Consider the following 6,973-nt stretch of genomic DNA (forward strand, 5'->3'; position numbering starts at 1 on the left):
TCATTGGTAGGAATTTCAGATAAGCGAATGAAGATGCTTTTCGTTCCTCTGAACCTCTGCTTTCCTGCTATCTTCATCCAATCAGTCTTGTTCCTTTCCATGGCTGGCTTTATGTGATACATCACCATTGTCAACGGCTACTTTCGGTCATCTCTCAGGAAAATGATCCAATGCCCTATCACGGCACGGCTAATCGTCTGGAGGCATCACCCTTGTCAATGGCTTCATCTTATCCTCTCAGTGAAAATGATCAACGCACCCTGTCACGGCACGGCTATTCATCTATCGGTTCTCGATCATGCTGGAATAGGATTTACTATCCTTTTGCGTCTGTCACTACGCCCGGCAATCGCGAGTTTGAAGCTCGTCACAGTCATTCAATAATTGAATCCTACTCGGAATACCATAGACAAGGTTTAGACCTTCCGGATTCTCTTGAATGCCGCTATCATTCTAGCTTACGCCACGAAGATTCTGATTAGGAGATCTAAGAGATACTCATTCAGTCTAAGGTAGAACGGAAGTGGTTGTCAGGCACGCGTTCATAGGGAATGATGATGATTGTCACGTTCATCACATTCAGATTGAAGTACGAATGAATATCTTAGAAGCGAAACAAGATGAATTGAATAGAAAATAGTAGTACTTTGCATTAATCTTTGAGGAACAGCAGAGCTCCACACCTTAATCTGTGGAGTGTAGAAACTCTACCGTTAAAAATACATAAGTGAAGGTCCAGGCATGGCCGAATGGCCAGCCCCTCTGATCTAAGAACCAGGCGTCCAAAGATGGTCAAAAGGACCTCCAATACAATAGTAAAAGGTCCTATTTATAATAAACTAGCTACTAGGGTTTACATGAGTAAGTAATTGATGCATAAATCCACTTCCGGGGCCCACTTGGTGTGTGCTTGGGCTGAGCTTGAGTGTTGCACGTGTAGAGGTCCTTCTTGGAGTTGAACGCCAGTTTTTGTGCCAGTTTGGGCGTTCAACTCTGGTTTTGGATCCTTTTCTGGCGCTGGATGCCAGATTTGGGCAGAAAGCTGGCGTTGAACGCCAGTTTAAGTCGTCTATTATTGGCCAAAGTATGGACTATTATATATTTCTAGAAAGCCCTGGATGTCTACTTTCCAACGCAATTGGAAGCGTGCCATTTCGAGTTCTGTAGCTCCAGAAAATCTACTTTGAGTGCAGGGAGGTCAAAATCCGACAGCATCAGCAGTCCTTCTTCAACCTCTGAATCTGATTTTTGCTCAAGTCCCTTAATTTCAGTCAGAAAATACCTGAAATCACAGAAAAACACACAAACTCATAGTAAAGTCCAGAAATGTGAATTTAACATAAAAACTAATGAAAACGTCCCTAAAAGTAACTAGATCCTACTAAAAACATACTAAAAACAATGTCAAAAAGCGTATAAATTATCCGCTCATCACAACACCAAACTTAAATTGTTGCTTGTCCCCAAGCAACTGAAAATCAAATAGGATAAAAAGAAGAGAATATACTATAAATTCCAAACTATCAATGAAACATAGCTTCAATCAAATGAGCGGGACTTATAGCTTTTTGCCTCTTGAATAGTTTTTGGCATCTCACTTTATCCATTGAGGTTCAGAATGATTGGCATCTATAGGAACTCAGAGTTCAGATAGTGTTATTGATTCTCCTAGTTCAGTATGATGATTCTTGAACACAGCTTCTTTATGAGTCTTGGCCGTGGCCCTAAGCACTTTGTTTTCCAGTATTACCACCGGATACATAAATGCCACAGACACATAATTGGGTGAACCTTTTCAGATTGTGACTCAACTTTGCTAAAGTCCCCAATTAGAGGTGTCCAGGGTTCTTAAGCACACTCTTTTTTTTTTTGGCTTTGGACCTTGACTTTAACCGCTCAGTCTCAAGTTTTCACTTGACACCTACACGCCACAAGCACATGGTTAGGGACAGCTTGGTTTAGCCGCTTAGACCAGAATTTTATTCCTTTAGGCCCTCCTATCCACTGATGCTCAAAGCCTTGGGATCCTTTTTATTTGCCCTTGCCTTTTGGTTTTAAGAGCTTTTAGCTTTTTCTGCTCTTGCCTCTTGGTTTTAAGAGCTTTTGGCTTTTTCTGCTTGCTTTTTCTTTTTCTTTCTATTTTTTTTTCGCCTATTTTTTTTTCTGCAAGCTTTGTTCTTTGCTGCTTTTTCTTGCTTCAAGAATCATTTTTATGATTTTTCAGATTATCAAATAACATGTCTCCTAGTCATCATTCTTTCAAGAGCCAACATATTTAACATTCTTAAATAACAACTTCAAAAGACATATGCACTGTTCAAGCATTCACTCAGAAAACAAGAAGCATTGTCACCACATCAATATAATTAAACTAAGTTCAAGGATAAATTCGAAACTCATGTACTTCTTGTTATTTTGAATTAAAATATTTTTCATTTAAGAGAGGTGATGGATTCATAGGACATTCATAACTTTAAGACAGAGTTACTAACTACTAATGATCATGTAATGAAGACACAAACATAGATAAGCACATAACATAGCAAACGAAAAACAGAAGAAATAAGAACAAGGAATGAATCCACCTTAGTGATGGTGGCGTTTCCTTCTTGAGGAACCAATGATGTCCTTGAGCTCTTCTATGTCTCTTCCTTGTCTTTGTTGCTCCTCCCTCATTGCTTTTTGATCTTCTCTTATTTCATGAAGCATGATGGAGTGCTCTTGATGTTCCACCCTTAGTTATCCCATATTGGAACTCAATTCTCCTAGGGAGGTGTTGATTTGCTCCCAATAGTTTTTATGGAGGAAAGTGCATTTGAGGCATCTCTGGGATCTCATGGTGATGATCTTCATACGCCTCTTGAGCTCCATGAATGGGCTCTCTTGCTTGCTCCATCTTTTTCTTAGTGATGGGCTTGTCCTCTTTAATGAGGATATCTCCCTCTATGTCAATCCCAGCTAAATTGCATAGGTGGCAAATGAGGTGAGGAACGGCTAACCTTGCCATAGTGGAGGACTTGTCAGCCACCTTGTAGAGTTCTTGAGGTATAATCTCATGAACTTCCACCTCTTCTCCAATCATGATGCTATGGATCATGATGGCCTGGTCTATAGTAACTTCAGACAGGTTGCTAGTGGGAATGATTGAGCATTGAATGAACTCCAACCATCCTCTAGCTACAGGCTTGAGGTCCAATCTTCTTAGTTGAACCGGCTTGCCTTTAGAGTCAATCTTCCATTGAGCTCCTTCTACATATATGTCCATAAGGACTTGGTCCAACCTTTGATCAAAGTTGACTCTCCTTGTATAGGGGCGTGCGTTCTCTTCCATGTTTGGCAAGTTGAACGCCAACCTCACATTTTCCGGACTAAAATCCAAGTATTTCCCCCGAACCATTGTAACATAGTTCTTTGGATCCGGGTTCTTACTTTGATCATGGTTCTTGGTGATCCATGCATTAGCATAGAACTCTTGAACCATTAGGATGCCGACTTGTTGGATGGGATTTGTTAGAACTTCCCAACCTCTTCTTTGAATTTCATGTCGGATCTCCGGATACTCATTTCTTTTGAGTTTGAAAGGGACCTTAGGGATCACCTTCTTCTTGTCCACAACATCATAGAACCTTTCCATCTCCCATGACTCGGATGTGGAAGCTTTTGTCTTCCCTTTCCCTTTTCTAGAGGATTCTCCGGTCTTAGGTGCCATCAATGGTAATGAAAAAACAAAAAGCTTATGCTTTTACCACACCAAACTTAGAATTTTGCTCGCCCTCGAGCAATAAAAGAAAGAATAGATGAAGAAGAAGAAGAAGAAATGGAGGAGAGGGAGAGTGGGAAGTGTTTTGGCCAAGAAGGGTGTAGAGGGGTGTGTTGTGTGAATTTGATGAAGAGTGGAGGGCTTTATATCGGGAAGGGAGGGGGGAAGGTTTCGGCCATATGGGTGGGTTTGGGTGGGAAATTGGTTTTGAATTTTGAAGGTAGGTGGGGTTTATGAGGTAGGTTTATGGGGAAGAGTGGATGGATGTGAATGGTGAAGAGGTGATGGGGAAGAGAGATTGAGGTGATTGGTGAAGGGTTTTTGGGGAAGAGTATTTATGGGGTTGTGTGAAAGAGAGAGGTGAGAAGAAGTGAGTGGAGGTAGGTGGGGATCCTGTGGGGTCTATAGATCCTGAGGTGATCCTGTGGGGTCCACAGATCCTGAGATGATCCTGTGGGGTCCACAGATCCTGGGGTGTCAAGGATTTGCATCCCTGCACCAATTAGGCATGCAAAATGCCTTTGCACACAACTCTGGGTGTTCAGCGCCAGGTTGGTGCCCATTTTGGGCGTTCAACGCCCATTTACTAGCCATTTCTGGCGTTGAACACCAGAACCATGCTTGTTCTGGGAGTTCAGCGCCAGAATGCTGCCCACTTTGGGCGTTCAGCGCCAGAACCATGCTCTGTTCTGGCGTTGAACGCCAGGCAGATGCTCCTCCAGGGTGTGATTTTTCTTCTGCTGTTTTTGATTCCGTTTTCAATTTTTATATTTAGTTTGTGACTCCACATGATCATGAACCTAATAAAACTTGAAAAACAAAAACAAAATTAGATAAATAAACATTAGGTTGCCTCCCAACAAGCGCTTCTTTAATGTCAATAGCTTGACAGTGGGCTCTCATGGAGCCTCACAGATGTTCAAAGCATTGTTGAAACTCTCCAACACCAAACTTAGAGTTTGGATATGGAAGTTCAACACCAAACTTAGAGTTTGGTTGTGGCCTCCCAACACCAAACTTAGAATTTGACTGTGGGGGCTTGGGTTGACTCTGCTTTGAGAGAAGCTTTTCATGCTTCCTCTTCATGGTTGCAGAGGGAGATCCTTGAGTTTTAAATACAAGGGAGTCCTCATTCCATTGAAGGACTAGTTCACCTCTGTCAACATCAATCACAGCTCTTGCTGTGGCCAGGAAAGGTCTTCCTAGGATGATGGATTCATCCTCTTCCTTTCCAGTATCCAGGACTATGAAATCAGCAGGGATGTAAAGGCCTTCAACCTTTACTAACACGTCCTCTACTTGTCCATAAGCCTGTTTTCTTGAACTGTCTGCCATCTCTAATGAGATTTTAGCAGCTTGCACCCCATAGATTCCCAGTTTCTCTATTACAGAGAGGGGCATGAGGTTTATCCCTGAACCAAGGTCACCAAGAGCCTTAAAGACCATGGTGCCTATGGTACAAGGTATTATGAACTTTTCAGGATCCTGTCTCTTCTGAGGCAATGTCAGTTGATCCAGATCACTTAGTTCATTGATGAACAAAGGAGGTTCAACTTCCCAAGTATCAATGCCAAATAATTTGGCATTCAGCTTCATGATTGCACCAAGAAACTTGGCAGTTTGCTCTTCAGTAACATCCTCATTCTCTTCAGAAGAGGAGTACTCATCAGAGCTCATGAAGGGCATAAGAAGGTTCAATGGAATCTCTATGGTCTCTAGATGAGCCTCAGAGTCCTTTGGTTCCTCAGAGGGAAGCTCCTTATTGGTCATTGGACGTCCCAGGAGGTCTTCCTCCTTGGGATTTACGTCCTCCTCTCCTTCTTTTACAGGTTCGGCCATGGTGCTTATGTCAATGGCCTTGCACTCTCCTTTTGGATTCTCTTCTGTATTGCTTGGGAGAGTACTAGGAGGGATTTCAATGATTCTTTTACTCAGCTGGCCCACTTGTGCTTCCAAATTTCTAATGGAAGACCTTGTTTCATTCATGAAACTCACAGTGGCCTTAGACAGATCAGAGACTAGGTTTGCTAAATTAGAAGTATTTTGTTCAGAGTTCTCTGTCTGTTGCTGAGTGGATGATGGAAAAGGTTTATTATTGTTAAACCTGTTTCTTCCACCATTATTAAAGCCTTGTTGAGGCTTTTGATCCTTCCATGAGAAATTTGGGTGATTTCTCCATGATGAGTTATAGGTGTTTCCATAAGGTTCACCTAAATAATTCACCTCTGCTATTGCAGGGTTTTTAGGATCATAAGCTTCTTCTGCATAAGAAGCCTCTTGAGTACTGTTGGATGCAGCTTGCATTCCATTCAGACTCTGAGAAATCATATTGACTTGCTGAGTCAATATTTTGTTCTGAGCCAATATGGCATTCAGAGTGTCAATCTCAAGAACTTCCTTCTTCATAGGCGTCCCATTATTCACAGGATTCCTTTCAGAAGTGTACATGAATTGGTTATTTACAACCATGTCAATGAGTTCTTGAGCTTCTGCAGGCGTTTTCTTTAGGTGAATGGATCCACCTGCAGAAGTATCCAATGACATCTTTGATAACTCAGATAAACCATCATAGAATATATCCAGGATGGTCCACTCTGAAAGCATGTCAGAAGGACACTTTTTGGTTAGTCCTTTGTATCTCTCCCAAGCTTCATAGAGGGATTCACCTTTTTTCTGTCTGAAGGTTTGAACATCCACTCTGAGCTTGCTCAGCTTTTGAGGAGGAAAGAACTTGGCTAAGAAAGCCTTGACCAGCTTATCCCAAGAGTTCAGGCTATCATTGGGTTGAGAATCCAACCACACTCTAGCTCTGTCTCTTACAGCAAAAGGGAAAAGCATGAGCCTGTAGACTTCAGGATCTACTTCATTAGTCTTAACAGTATCACATATCTGCAAGAATTCAGTTAAGAACTGAAAATGATCTTCAGATGAAAGTCCATGAAACTTGCAGTTCTGCTGCATCAGAGAAACTAATTGAGGTTTCAGCTCAAAGTTGTTTGCTCCAATGGCAGGAATGGAGATGCTTCTTCCATGTAAATTGGTATTAGGTGCAGTAAAGTCACCAAGCATTCTCCTTGCATTATTATTATTTTCGGTTGCCATCTCCTCTTCCTGTTCAAAAATTTCTGAAAGGTTATCTTTGGATTGTTGTAATTTAGCTTCTCTTAATTTTCTCTTCAGAGTCCTTTCAGGTTCTGGATCTGCTTCAACAAG

The 6,973-nt window shown here is 41.7% G+C and overlaps 1 non-coding gene across 1 annotated transcript; it reads left to right on the forward strand.

Moving 5' to 3' along the window:
• The first annotated feature begins 6,362 nt into the window (after positions 1 to 6,362).
• LOC112788028 (small nucleolar RNA R71) lies at positions 6,363 to 6,466 on the forward strand. The gene has a single exon (XR_003195409.1). It is a non-coding gene; the product is annotated as a small nucleolar RNA R71 (small nucleolar RNA).
• Positions 6,467 to 6,973: the final 507 nt, after the last annotated feature.

Source organism: Arachis hypogaea, chromosome 20 (genome assembly GCF_003086295.3).
Source record: "Arachis hypogaea cultivar Tifrunner chromosome 20, arahy.Tifrunner.gnm2.J5K5, whole genome shotgun sequence".
NCBI lineage: Eukaryota > Viridiplantae > Streptophyta > Magnoliopsida > Fabales > Fabaceae > Arachis > Arachis hypogaea.